Here is a 16,009-nt window from a genome sequence, read left to right as displayed (position 1 = left end):
ACGTTTCTTATGGGATTGAATGAGCGACAACATTTTGACCCCAAACCGAGAGGATTCTGGGATGTTTGTGGTTTTTTGGTAACAACTCTGGAAGCAAACGTCGCAGACCCATCAAGGTGGTACTCGTACTGCTCGCCTCATCGAGTGGAATCCAAAGATATGAGTGGTTAAGCTATGCGATATGAAATGGACGAGCGACCAATAAAACAACATGTATTATGGGGTTGAATGCGTTTTGCTATTCACAAAATAAAACAAAAGCAGTCATGCAAATATCTGTTTTAACACAGCACAGCAAAATCAGTTGCACCATTCAATCCCGCTCGTCCAGACGGGGAGAATTCAATCACATTTATTCGATGCGACGTTTCTTATGGGATTTAATGAGCGACAACATTTTGACCCCAAACCGGGAGGATTCTGGGATGTTTGTGGTTTTTTTGTAATAACTCTGGAAGGAAACGTCGCAGACCCATCAAGATGGTACTCGTACTGCTCGCCTCATCGAGTGGAATCCAAAGATATGAGTGCTTAAGCTATGGGATATGAAATGGACGAGCGACCAATAAAACAACATGTATTATGGGGTTGAATGCTTTTTGCTATTCACAAAATAAAACCAAATCAGTAATGCAAATATCTGATTTAACACAGCACAGCAAAATCAGTTGCACCATTCAATTCTGCTCGTCCAGACGGGGAGAATTCAATCACATTTTTTCGATGCGACGTTTCTTATGGGATTGAATGAGCGACAACATTTTGACCCCAAACCGAGAGGATTTTGGGATGTTTGTGGTGTTTTTGTAATAACTCTGGAAGGAAACGTCGCAGACCCATCAAGGTAGTACTCATACTGCTCGCCTCATCGAGTGGAATCCAAAGATATGAGTGGTTAAGCTATGGGATATGAAATGGACGAGAGACCAATAAAACAACATGTATTATGGGGTTGAATGCGTTTTGCTATTCACAAAATAAAACAAAAGCAGTCATGCAAATATCTGTTTTAACACAGCACAGCAAAATCAGTTGCACCATTCAATTCTGCTCGTCCAGACGGGGAGAATTCAATCACATTTTTTCGATGCGACGTTTCTTATGGGATTGAATGAGCGACAACATTTTGACCCCAAACCGAGAGGATTCTGGGATGTTTGTGGTGTTTTTGTAATAACTCTGGAAGGAAACGTCGCAGACCCATCAAGGTGGGTCTCGTACTGCTCGACTCATCGAGAGGAATCCAAAGATATGAGTGCTTAAGCTATGGGATATGAAATGGACGAGCGACCAATAAAACAACATGTATTATGGGGTTGAATGCTTTTTGCTATTCACAAAATAAAACCAAAGCAGTAATGCAAATATCTGATTTAACACAGCACAGCAAAATCAGTTGCACCATTCAATTCTGCTCGTCCAGACGGGGAGAATTCAATCACATTTTTTCGATGCGACGTTTCTTATGGGATTGAATGAGCGACAACATTTTGACCCCAAACCGAGAGGATTTTGGGATGTTTGTGGTTTTTTGGTAACAACTCTGGAAGGAAACGTCGCAGACCCATCAAGTGGGTACTCGTACTGCTCGCCTCATCGAGCGGAATCCAAAGATATGAGTGGTTAAGCTATGGGATATGAAATGGACGAGCGACCAATAAAACAACTTTTATTATGGGGTTGAATGCTTTTTGCTATTCACAAAATAAAACAAATGCAGTCATGCAAATATCTGTTTTAACACAGCACAGCAAAAATCAGTTACACCATTCAATTCCGCTCGTCCAGACGGGGAGAATTCAATCACATTTATTCGATGCGACGTTTCTTATGGGATTTAATGAGCGACAACATTTTGACCCCAAACCGAGAGGATTCTGGGATGTTTGTGGTGTTTTTGTAATAACTCTGGAAGGAAACGTCGCAGACCCATCAAGGTGGTACTCGTACTGCTCGCCTCATCGAGAGGAATCCAAAGATATGAGTGCTTAAGCTATGGGATATGAAATGGACGAGCGACCAATAAAACAACATGTTTTATGGGGTTGAATGCTTTTTGCTATTCACAAAATAAAACCAAAGCAGTAATGCAAATATCTGATTTAACACAGCACAGCAAAATCAGTTGGACCATTCAATTCTGCTCGTCCAGACGGGGAGAATTCAATCACATTTTTTCGATGCGACGTTTCTTATGGGATTGAATGAGCGACAACATTTTGACCCCAAACCGAGAGGATTTTGGGATGTTTGTGGTTTTTTGGTAACAACTCTGGAAGGAAACGTCGGAGACCCATCAAGGTGGTACTCGTACTGCTCGCCTCATCGAGCGGAATCCAAAGATATGAGTGGTTAAGCTATGGGATATGAAATGGACGAGCGACCAATAAAACAACTTTTATTATGGGGTTGAATGCTTTTTGCTATTCACAAAATAAAACAAATGCAGTCATGCAAATATCTGTTTTAACACAGCACAGCAAAAATCAGTTACACCATTCAATTCCGCTCGTCCAGACGGGGAGAATTCAATCACATTTATTCGATGCGACGTTTCTTATGGGATTTAATGAGCGACAACATTTTGACCCCAAACCGAGAGGATTCTGGGATGTTTGTGGTGTTTTTGTAATAACTCTGGAAGGAAACGTCGCAGACCCATCAAGGTGGTACTCGTACTGCTCGCCTCATCGAGAGGAATCCAAAGATATGAGTGCTTAAGCTATGGGATATGAAATGGACGAGCGACCAATAAAACAACATGTTTTATGGGGTTGAATGCTTTTTGCTATTCACAAAATAAAACCAAAGCAGTAATGCAAATATCTGATTTAACACAGCACAGCAAAATCAGTTGGACCATTCAATTCTGCTCGTCCAGACGGGGAGAATTCAATCACATTTTTTCGATGCGACGTTTCTTATGGGATTGAATGAGCGACAACATTTTGACCCCAAACCGAGAGGATTTTGGGATGTTTGTGGTTTTTTGGTAACAACTCTGGAAGGAAACGTCGCAGACCCATCAAGGTAGGACTCATACTGCTCGCCTCATCGAGTGGAATCCAAAGATATGAGTGGTTAAGCTATGGGATATGAAATGGACGAGCGACCAATAAAACAACATGTATTATGGGGTCGAATGCGTTTTGCTATTCACAAAATAAAACAAAAGCAGTCATGCAAATATCTGTTTTAACACAGCACAGCAAAATCAGTTGCACCATTCAATCCCGCTCGTCCAGACGGGGAGAATTCAATCATATTTATTCGATGCGACGTTTCTTATGGGATTTAATGAGCGACAACATTTTGACCCCAAACCGAGAGGATTCTGGGATGTTTGTGGTTTTTTTGTAATAACTCTGGAAGGAAACGTCGCAGACCCATCAAGGTGGTACTCGTACTGCTCGCCTCATCGAGAGGAATCCAAAGATATGAGTGCTTAAGCTGTGGGATATGAAATGGACGAGCGACCAATAAAACAACATGTATTATGGGGTTGAATGCTTTTTGCTATTCACAAAATAAAACCAAAGCAGTAATGCAAATATCTGATTTAACACAGCACAGCAAAATCAGTTGCACCATTCAATTCTGCTCGTCCAGACGGGGAGAATTCAATCACATTTTTTCGATGCGACGTTTCTTATGGGATTGAATGAGCGACAACATTTTGACCCCAAACCGAGAGGATTCTGGGATGTTTGTGGTTTTTTGGTAACAACTCTGGAAGCAAACGTCGCAGACCCATCAAGGTGGTACTCGTACTGCTCGCCTCATCGAGTGGAATCCAAAGATATGAGTGGTTAAGCTATGCGATATGAAATGGACGAGCGACCAATAAAACAACATGTATTATGGGGTTGAATGCGTTTTGCTATTCACGAAATAAAACAAAAGCAGTCATGCAAATATCTGTTTTAACACAGCACAGCAAAATCAGTTGCACCATTCAATCCCGCTCGTCCAGACGGGGAGAATTCAATCACATTTATTCCATGCGACGTTTCTTATGGGATTTAATGAGCGACAACATTTTGACCCCAAACCGGGAGGATTCTGGGATGTTTGTGGTTTTTTTGTAATAACTCTGGAAGGAAACGTCGCAGACCCATCAAGATGGTACTCGTACTGCTCGCCTCATCGAGTGGAATCCAAAGATATGAGTGCTTAAGCTATGGGATATGAAATGGACGAGCGACCAATAAAACAACATGTATTATGGGGTTGAATGCTTTTTGCTATTCACAAAATAAAACCAAATCAGTAATGCAAATATCTGATTTAACACAGCACAGCAAAATCAGTTGCACCATTCAATTCTGCTCGTCCAGACGGGGAGAATTCAATCACATTTTTTCGATGCGACGTTTCTTATGGGATTGAATGAGCGACAACATTTTGACCCCAAACCGAGAGGATTTTGGGATGTTTGTGGTGTTTTTGTAATAACTCTGGAAGGAAACGTCGCAGACCCATCAAGGTAGTACTCATACTGCTCGCCTCATCGAGTGGAATCCAAAGATATGAGTGGTTAAGCTATGGGATATGAAATGGACGAGCGACCAATAAAACAACATGTATTATGGGGTTGAATGCGTTTTGCTATTCACAAAATAAAACAAAAGCAGTCATGCAAATATCTGTTTTAACACAGCACAGCAAAATCAGTTGCACCATTCAATTCTGCTCGTCCAGACGGGGAGAATTCAATCACATTTTTTCGATGCGACGTTTCTTATGGGATTTAATGAGCGACAACATTTTGACCCCAAACCGAGAGGATTCTGGGATGTTTGTGGTTTTTTTGTAATAACTCTGGAAGGAAACGTCCCAGACCCATCAAGGTGGTACTCGTACTGCTCGCCTCATAGAGAGGAATCCAAAGATATGAGTGCTTAAGCTATGGGATATGAAATGGACGAGCGACCAATAAAACAACATGTATTATGGGGTTGAATGCTTTTTGCTATTCACAAAATAAAACCAAAGCAGTAATGCAAATATCTGATTTAACACAGCACAGCAAAATCAGTTGCACCATTCAATTCTGCTCGTCCAGACGGGGAGAATTCAATCACATTTTTTCGATGCGACGTTTCTTATGGGATTGAATGAGCGACAACATTTTGACCCCAAACCGAGAGGATTCTGGGATGTTTGTGGTTTTTTGGTAACAACTCTGGAAGGAAACGTCGCAGACCCATCAAGGTGGTACTCGTACTGCTCGCCTCATCGAGTGGAATCCAAAGTTATGAGTGGTTAAGCTATGCGATATGAAATGGACGAGCGACCAATAAAACAACATGTATTATGTGGTTGAATGCTTTTTGCTATTCACAAAATAAAACAAAAGCAGTCATGCAAATATCTGCTTTAACACAGCACAGCAAAATCAGTTGCACCATTCAATCCCGCTCGTCCAGACGGGGAGAATTCAATCACATTTATTCGATGCGACGTTTCTTATGGGATTTAATGAGCGACAACATTTTGACCCCAAACCGAGAGGATTCTGGGATGTTTGTGGTTTTTTTGTAATAACTCTGGAAGGTAACGTCGCAGACCCATCAAGGTGGTACTCGTACTGCTCGCCTCATCGAGAGGAATCCAAAGATATGAGTGCTTAAGCTATGGGATATGAAATGGACGAGCGACCAATAAAACAACTTTTATTATGGGGTTGAATGCTTTTTGCTATTCACAAAATAAAACAAATGCAGTCATGCAAATATCTGTTTTAACACAGCACAGCAAAAATCAGTTACACCATTCAATTCCGCTCGTCCAGACGGGGAGAATTCAATCACATTTATTCGATGCGACGTTTCTTATGGGATTTAATGAGCGACAACATTTTGACCCCAAACCGAGAGGATTCTGGGATGTTTGTGGTGTTTTTGTAATAACTCTGGAAGGAAACGTCGCAGACCCATCAAGGTGGTACTCGTACTGCTCGCCTCATCGAGAGGAATCCAAAGATATGAGTGCTTAAGCTATGGGATATGAAATGGACGAGCGACCAATAAAACAACATGTTTTATGGGGTTGAATGCTTTTTGCTATTCACAAAATAAAACCAAAGCAGTAATGCAAATATCTGATTTAACACAGCACAGCAAAATCAGTTGGACCATTCAATTCTGCTCGTCCAGACGGGGAGAATTCAATCACATTTTTTCGATGCGACGTTTCTTATGGGATTGAATGAGCGACAACATTTTGACCCCAAACCGAGAGGATTTTGGGATGTTTGTGGTTTTTTGGTAACAACTCTGGAAGGAAACGTCGCAGACCCATCAAGGTGGTACTCGTACTGCTCGCCTCATCGAGAGGAATCCAAAGATATGAGTGCTTAAGCTGTGGGATATGAAATGGACGAGCGACCAATAAAACAACATGTATTATGGGGTTGAATGCTTTTTGCTATTCACAAAATAAAACCAAAGCAGTAATGCAAATATCTGATTTAACACAGCACAGCAAAATCAGTTGCACCATTCAATTCTGCTCGTCCAGACGGGGAGAATTCAATCACATTTTTTCGATGCGACGTTTCTTATGGGATTGAATGAGCGACAACATTTTGACCCCAAACCGAGAGGATTCTGGGATGTTTGTGGTTTTTTGGTAACAACTCTGGAAGCAAACGTCGCAGACCCATCAAGGTGGTACTCGTACTGCTCGCCTCATCGAGTGGAATCCAAAGATATGAGTGGTTAAGCTATGCGATATGAAATGGACGAGCGACCAATAAAACAACATGTATTATGGGGTTGAATGCGTTTTGCTATTCACAAAATAAAACAAAAGCAGTCATGCAAATATCTGTTTTAACACAGCACAGCAAAATCAGTTGCACCATTCAATCCCGCTCGTCCAGACGGGGAGAATTCAATCACATTTATTCGATGCGACGTTTCTTATGGGATTTAATGAGCGACAACATTTTGACCCCAAACCGGGAGGATTCTGGGATGTTTGTGGTTTTTTTGTAATAACTCTGGAAGGAAACGTCGCAGACCCATCAAGGTGGTACTCGTACTGCTCGCCTCATCGAGTGGAATCCAAAGATATGAGTGCTTAAGCTATGGGATATGAAATGGACGAGCGACCAATAAAACAACATGTATTATGGGGTTGAATGCTTTTTGCTATTCACAAAATAAAACCAAAGCAGTAATGCAAATATCTGATTTAACACAGCACAGCAAAATCAGTTGCACCATTCAATTCTGCTCGTCCAGACGGGGAGAATTCAATCATATTTATTCGATGCGACGTTTCTTATGGGATTGAATGAGCGACAACATTTTGACCCCAAACCGAGAGGATTCTGGGATGTTTGTGGTTTTTTTGTAATAACTCTGGAAGGAAACGTCGCAGACCCATCAAGGTGGTACTCGTACTGCTCGCCTCATCGAGTGGAATCCAAAGATATGAGTGGTTAAGCTATGCGATATGAAATGGACGAGCGACCAATAAAACAACATGTATTATGGGGTTGAATGCGTTTTGCTATTCACAAAATTAAACAAAAGCAGTCATGCAAATATCTGTTTTAACACAGCACAGCAAAATCAGTTGCACCATTCAATCCCGCTCGTCCAGACGGGGAGAATTCAATCACATTTATTCGATGCGACGTTTCTTATGGGATTTAATGAGCGACAACATTTTGACCCCAAACCGGGAGGATTCTGGGATGTTTGTGGTTTTTTTGTAATAACTCTGGAAGGAAACGTCGCAGACCCATCAAGGTGGTACTCGTACTGCTCGCCTCATCGAGTGGAATCCAAAGATATGAGTGCTTAAGCTATGGGATATGAAATGGACGAGCGACCATTAAAACAACATGTATTATGGGGTTGAATGCGTTTTGCTATTCACAAAATAAAACAAAAGTAGTCATGCAAATATCTGTTTTAACACAGCACAGCAAAATCAGTTGCACCATTCAATCCCGCTCGTCCAGACGGGGAGAATTCAATCATATTTATTCGATGCGACGTTTCTTATGGGATTTAATGAGCGACAACATTTTGACCCCAAACCGAGTGGATTCTGGGATGTTTGTGGTGTTTTTGTAATAACTCTGGAAGGAAACGTCGCAGACCCATCAAGGTGGTACTCGTACTGCTCGCCTCATCGAGCGGAATCCAAAGATATGAGTGCTTAAGCTATGGGATATGAAATGGACGAGCGACCAATAAAACAACATGTATTATGGGGTTGAATGCTTTTTGCTATTCACAAAATAAAACCAAAGCAGTAATGCAAATATCTGATTTAACACAGCACAGCAAAATCAGTTGCACCATTCAATTCTGCTCGTCCAGACGGGGAGAATTCAATCACATTTTTTCGATGCGACGTTTCTTATGGGATTGAATGAGCGACAACATTTTGACCCCAAACCGAGAGGATTCTGGGATGTTTGTGGTTTTTTGGTAACAACTCTGGAAGGAAACGTCGCAGACCCATCAAGGTGGTACTCGTACTGCTCGCCTCATCGAGTGGAATCCAAAGATATGAGTGGTTAAGCTATGCGATATGAAATGGACGAGCGACCAATAAAACAACATGTATTATGGGGTTGAATGCGTTTTGCTATTCACAAAATAAAACAAAAGCAGTCATGCAAATATCTGTTTTAACACAGCACAGCAAAATCAGTTGCACCATTCAATCCCGCTCGTCCAGACGGGGAGAATTCAATCACATTTTTTCGATGCGACGTTTCTTATGGGATTGAATGAGCGACAACATTTTGACCCCAAACCGAGAGGATTCTGGGATGTTTGTGGTTTTTTGGTAACAACTCTGGAAGGAAACGTCGCAGACCCATCAAGGTGGTACTCGTACTGCTCGCCTCATCGAGTGGAATCCAAAGATATGAGTGGTTAAGCTATGCGATATGAAATGGACGAGCGACCAATAAAACAACATGTATTATGGGGTTGAATGCGTTTTGCTATTCACAAAATAAAACAAAAGCAGTCATGCAAATATCTGTTTTAACACAGCACAGCAAAATCAGTTGCACCATTCAATCCCGCTCGTCCAGACGGGGAGAATTCAATCACATTTATTCGATGCGACGTTTCTTATGGGATTTAATGAGCGACAACATTTTGACCCCAAACCGGGAGGATTCTGGGATGTTTGTGGTTTTTTTGTAATAACTCTGGAAGGAAACGTCGCAGACCCATCAAGGTGGTACTCGTACTGCTCGCCTCATCGAGTGGAATCCAAAGATATGAGTGCTTAAGCTATGGGATATGAAATGGACGAGCGACCATTAAAACAACATGTATTATGGGGTTGAATGCGTTTTGCTATTCACAAAATAAAACAAAAGCAGTCATGCAAATATCTGTTTTAACACAGCACAGCAAAATCAGTTGCACCATTCAATCCCGCTCGTCCAGACGGGGAGAATTCAATCATATTTATTCGATGCGACGTTTCTTATGGGATTTAATGAGCGACAACATTTTGACCCCAAACCGAGAGGATTCTGGGATGTTTGTGGTTTTTTTGTAATAACTCTGGAAGGAAACGTCGCAGACCCATCAAGGTGGTACTCGTACTGCTCGCCTCATCGAGCGGAATCCAAAGATATGAGTGCTTAAGCTATGGGATATGAAATGGACGAGCGACCAATAAAACAACATGTATTATGGGGTTGAATGCTTTTTGCTATTCACAAAATAAAACCAAAGCAGTAATGCAAATATCTGATTTAACACAGCACAGCAAAATCAGTTGCACCATTCAATTCTGCTCGTCCAGACGGGGAGAATTCAATCACATTTTTTCGATGCGACGTTTCTTATGGGATTGAATGAGCGACAACATTTTGACCCCAAACCGAGAGGATTCTGGGATGTTTGTGGTTTTTTGGTAACAACTCTGGAAGGAAACGTCGCAGACCCATCAAGGTGGTACTCGTACTGCTCGCCTCATCGAGTGGAATCCAAAGATATGAGTGGTTAAGCTATGCGATATGAAATGGATGAGCGACCAATAAAACAACATGTATTATGGGGTTGAATGCGTTTTGCTATTCACAAAATAAAACAAAAGCAGTCATGCAAATATCTGTTTTAACACAGCACAGCAAAATCAGTTGCACCATTCAATCCCGCTCGTCCAGACGGGGAGAATTCAATCACATTTATTCGATGCGACGTTTCTTATGGGATTTAATGAGCGACAACATTTTGACCCCAAACCGGGAGGATTCTGGGATGTTTGTGGTTTTTTTGTAATAACTCTGGAAGGAAACGTCGCAGACCCATCAAGGTGGTACTCGTACTGCTCGCCTCATCGAATGGAATCCAAAGATATGAGTGCTTAAGCTATGGGATATGAAATGGAGAGCGACCAATAAAACAACATGTATTATGGGGTTGAATGCTTTTTGCTATTCACAAAATAAAACCAAAGCAGTAATGCAAATATCTGATTTAACACAGCACAGCAAAATCAGTTGCACCATTCAATTCTGCTCGTCCAGACGGGGAGAATTCAATCACATTTTTTCGATGCGACGTTTCTTATGGGATTGAATGAGCGACAACATTTTGACCCCAAACCGAGAGGATTCTGGGATGTTTGTGGTTTTTTGGTAACAACTCTGGAAGGAAACGTCGCAGACCCATCAAGGTGGTACTCGTACTGCTCGCCTCATCGAGTGGAATCCAAAGATATGAGTGGTTAAGCTATGCGATATGAAATGGACGAGCGACCAATAAAACAACATGTATTATGGGGTTGAATGCGTTTTGCTATTCACAAAATAAAACAAAAGCAGTCATGCAAATATCTGTTTTAACACAGCACAGCAAAATCAGTTGCACCATTCAATCCCGCTCGTCCAGACGGGGAGAATTCAATCACATTTATTCGATGCGACGTTTCTTATGGGATTTAATGAGCGACAACATTTTGACCCCAAACCGGGAGGATTCTGGGATGTTTGTGGTTTTTTTGTAATAACTCTGGAAGGAAACGTCGCAGACCCATCAAGGTGGTACTCGTACTGCTCGCCTCATCGAGTGGAATCCAAAGATATGAGTGCTTAAGCTATGGGATATGAAATGGACGAGCGACCAATAAAACAACATGTATTATGGGGTTGAATGCTTTTTGCTATTCACAAAATAAAACCAAAGCAGTAATGCAAATATCTGATTTAACACAGCACAGCAAAATCAGTTGCACCATTCAATTCTGCTCGTCCAGACGGGGAGAATTCAATCACATTTTTTCGATGCGACGTTTCTTATGGGATTGAATGAGCGACAACATTTTGACCCCAAACCGAGAGGATTCTGGGATGTTTGTGGTTTTTTTGTAATAACTCTGGAAGGAAACGTCGCAGACCCATCAAGGTGGTACTCGTACTGCTCGCCTCATCGAGAGGAATCCAAAGATATGAGTGGTTAAGCTATGGGATATGAAATGGACGAGCGACCAATAAAACAACTTTTATTATGGGGTTGAATGCTTTTTGCTATTCACAAAATAAAACAAATGCAGTCATGCAAATATCTGTTTTAACACAGCACAGCAAAAATCAGTTACACCGTTCAATTCCGCTCGTCCAGACGGGGAGAATTCAATCACATTTATTCGATGCGACGTTTCTTATGGGATTTAATGAGCGACAACATTTTGACCCCAAACCGAGAGGATTCTGGGATGTTTGTGGTTTTTTGGTAACAACTCTGGAAGGAAACGTCGCAGACCCATCACGATGGTACTCGTACTGCTCGCCTCATCGAGTGGAATCCAAAGATATGAGTGGTTAAGCTATGCGATATGAAATGGACGAGCGACCAATAAAACAACATGTATTATGGGGTTGAATGCGTTTTGCTATTCACAAAATAAAACAAAAGCAGTCATGCAAATATCTGTTTTAACACAGCACAGCAAAATCAGTTGCACCATTCAATCCCGCTCGTCCAGACGGGGAGAATTCAATCACATTTATTCGATGCGACGTTTCTTATGGGATTTAATGAGCGACAACATTTTGACCCCAAACCGGGAGGATTCTGGGATGTTTGTGGTTTTTTTGTAATAACTCTGGAAGGAAACGTCGCAGACCCATCAAGGTGGTACTCGTACTGCTCGCCTCATCGAGTGGAATCCAAAGATATGAGTGCTTAAGCTATGGGATATGAAATGGACGAGCGACCAATAAAACAACATGTATTATGGGGTTGAATGCTTTTTGCTATTCACAAAATAAAACCAAAGCAGTAATGCAAATATCTGATTTAACACAGCACAGCAAAATCAGTTGCACCATTCAATTCTGCTCGTCCAGACGGGGAGAATTCAATCACATTTTTTCGATGCGACGTTTCTTATGGGATTGAATGAGCGACAACATTTTGACCCCAAACCGAGAGGATTCTGGGATGTTTGTGGTTTTTTGGTAACAACTCTGGAAGGAAACGTCGCAGACCCATCAAGGTGGTACTCGTACTGCTCGCCTCATCGAGTGGAATCCAAAGATATGAGTGGTTAAGCTATGCGATATGAAATGGACGAGCGACCAATAAAACAACATGTATTATGGGGTTGAATGCTTTTTGCTATTCACAAAATAAAACCAAAGCAGTAATGCAAATATCTGATTTAACACAGCACAGCAAAATCAGTTGCACCATTCAATTCTGCTCGTCCAGACGGGGAGAATTCAATCACATTTTTTCGATGCGACGTTTCTTATGGGATTGAATGAGCGACAACATTTTGACCCCAAACCGAGAGGATTCTGGGATGTTTGTGGTTTCTTTGTAATAACTCTGGAAGGAAACGTCGCAGACCCATCAAGGTGGTACTCGTACTGCTCGCCTCATCGAGCGGAATCCAAAGATATGAGTGGTTAAGCTATGGGATATGAAATGGACGAGCGACCAATAAAACAACTTTTATTATGGGGTTGAATGCTTTTTGCTATTCACAAAATAAAACAAATGCAGTCATGCAAATATCTGTTTTAACACAGCACAGCAAAAATCAGTTACACCGTTCAATTCCGCTCGTCCAGACGGGGAGAATTCAATCACATTTATTCGATGCGACGTTTCTTATGGGATTTAATGAGCGACAACATTTTGACCCCAAACCGAGAGGATTCTGGGATGTTTGTGGTGTTTTTGTAATAACTCTGGAAGGAAACGTCGCAGACCCATCAAGGTGGTACTCGTACTGCTCGCCTCATCGAGAGGAATCCAAAGATATGAGTGCTTAAGCTATGGGATATGAAATGGACGAGCGACCAATAAAACAACATGTTTTATGGGGTTGAATGCTTTTTGCTATTCACAAAATAAAACCAAAGCAGTAATGCAAATATCTGATTTAACACAGCACAGCAAAATCAGTTGCACCATTCAATTCTGCTCGTCCAGACGGGGAGAATTCAATCACATTTTTTCGATGCGACGTTTCTTATGGGATTGAATGAGCGACAACATTTTGACCCCAAACCGAGAGGATTCTGGGATGTTTGTGGTTTTTTGGTAACAACTCTGGAAGGAAACGTCGCAGACCCATCAAGGTGGTACTCGTACTGCTCGCCTCATCGAGTGGAATCCAAAGATATGAGTGGTTAAGCTATGCGATATGAAATGGACGAGCGACCAATAAAACAACATGTATTATGGGGTTGAATGCGTTTTGCTATTCACAAAATAAAACAAAAGCAGTCATGCAAATATCTGTTTTAACACAGCACAGCAAAATCAGTTGCACCATTCAATCCCGCTCGTTCAGACGGGGAGAATTCAATCACATTTATTCGATGCGACGTTTCTTATGGGATTTAATGAGCGACAACATTTTGACCCCAAACCGGGAGGATTCTGGGATGTTTGTGGTTTTTTTGTAATAACTCTGGAAGGAAACGTCGCAGACCCATCAAGGTGGTACTCGTACTGCTCGCCTCATCGAGTGGAATCCAAAGATATGAGTGCTTAAGCTATGGGATATGAAATGGACGAGCGACCAATAAAACAACATGTATTATGGGGTTGAATGCTTTTTGCTATTCACAAAATAAAACCAAAGCAGTAATGCAAATATCTGATTTAACACAGCACAGCAAAATCAGTTGCACCATTCAATTCTGCTCGTCCAGACGGGGAGAATTCAATCACATTTTTTCGATGCGACGTTTCTTATGGGATTGAATGAGCGACAACATTTTGACCCCAAACCGAGAGGATTCTGGGATGTTTGTGGTTTTTTTGTAATAACTCTGGAAGGAAACGTCGCAGACCCATCAAGGTGGTACTCGTACTGCTCGCCTCATCGAGAGGAATCCAAAGATATGAGTGGTTAAGCTATGGGATATGAAATGGACGAGCGACCAATAAAACAACTTTTATTATGGGGTTGAATGCTTTTTGCTATTCACAAAATAAAACAAATGCAGTCATGCAAATATCTGTTTTAACACAGCACAGCAAAAATCAGTTACACCGTTCAATTCCGCTCGTCCAGACGGGGAGAATTCAATCACATTTATTCGATGCGACGTTTCTTATGGGATTTAATGAGCGACAACATTTTGACCCCAAACCGAGAGGATTCTGGGATGTTTGTGGTGTTTTTGTAATAACTCTAGAAGGAAACGTCGCAGACCCATCAAGGTGGTACTCGTACTGCTCGCCTCATCGAGAGGAATCCAAAGATATGAGTGCTTAAGCTATGGGATATGAAATGGACGAGCGACCAATAAAACAACATGTTTTATGGGGTTGAATGCTTTTTGCTATTCACAAAATAAAACCAAAGCAGTAATGCAAATATCTGATTTAACACAGCACAGCAAAATCAGTTGCACCATTCAATTCTGCTCGTCCAGACGGGGAGAATTCAATCACATTTTTGCGATGCGACGTTTCTTATGGGATTGAATGAGCGACAACATTTTGACCCCAAACCGAGAGGATTCTGGGATGTTTGTGGTTTTTTGGTAACAACTCGGGAAGGAAACGTCGCAGACCCATCACGATGGTACTCGTACTGCTCGCCTCATCGAGTGGAATCCAAAGATATGAGTGGTTAAGCTATGCGATATGAAATGGACGAGCGACCAATAAAACAACATGTATTATGGGGTTGAATGCGTTTTGCTATTCACAAAATAAAACAAAAGCAGTCATGCAAATATCTGTTTTAACACAGCACAGCAAAATCAGTTGCACCATTCAATCCCGCTCGTCCAGACGGGGAGAATTCAATCACATTTATTCGATGCGACGTTTCTTATGGGATTTAATGAGCGACAACATTTTGACCCCAAACCGGGAGGATTCTGGGATGTTTGTGGTTTTTTTGTAATAACTCTGGAAGGAAACGTCGCAGACCCATCAAGGTGGTACTCGTACTGCTCGCCTCATCGAGTGGAATCCAAAGATATGAGTGCTTAAGCTATGGGATATGAAATGGACGAGCGACCAATAAAACAACATGTATTATGGGGTTGAATGCTTTTTGCTATTCACAAAATAAAACCAAAGCAGTAATGCAAATATCTGATTTAACACAGCACAGCAAAATCAGTTGCACCATTCAATTCTGCTCGTCCAGACGGGGAGAATTCAATCACATTTTTTCGATGCGACGTTTCTTATGGGATTGAATGAGCGACAATATTTTGACCCCAAACCGGGAGGATTCTGGGATGTTTGTGGTTTTTTTGTAATAACTCTGGAAGGAAACGTCGCAGACCCATCAAGGTGGTACTCGTACTGCTCGCCTCATCGAGTGGAATCCAAAGATATGAGTGCTTAAGCTATGGGATATGAAATGGACGAGCGACCAATAAAACAACATGTATTATGGGGTTGAATGCTTTTTGCTATTCACAGAATAAAACCAAAGCAGTAATGCAAATATCTGATTTAACACAGCACAGCAAAATCAGTTGCACCATTCAATTCTGCTCGTCCAGACGGGGAGAATTCAATCACAT

The sequence above is a fragment of the Petromyzon marinus genome, chromosome 79, assembly GCF_048934315.1.
Source record: "Petromyzon marinus isolate PM22_M1 ecotype Great Lakes invasive population chromosome 79, UKy_Petmar_22M1.pri1.0, whole genome shotgun sequence".
Lineage (NCBI taxonomy): Eukaryota > Metazoa > Chordata > Hyperoartia > Petromyzontiformes > Petromyzontidae > Petromyzon > Petromyzon marinus.
Note: the sequence above shows the minus strand (reverse complement) of the source record.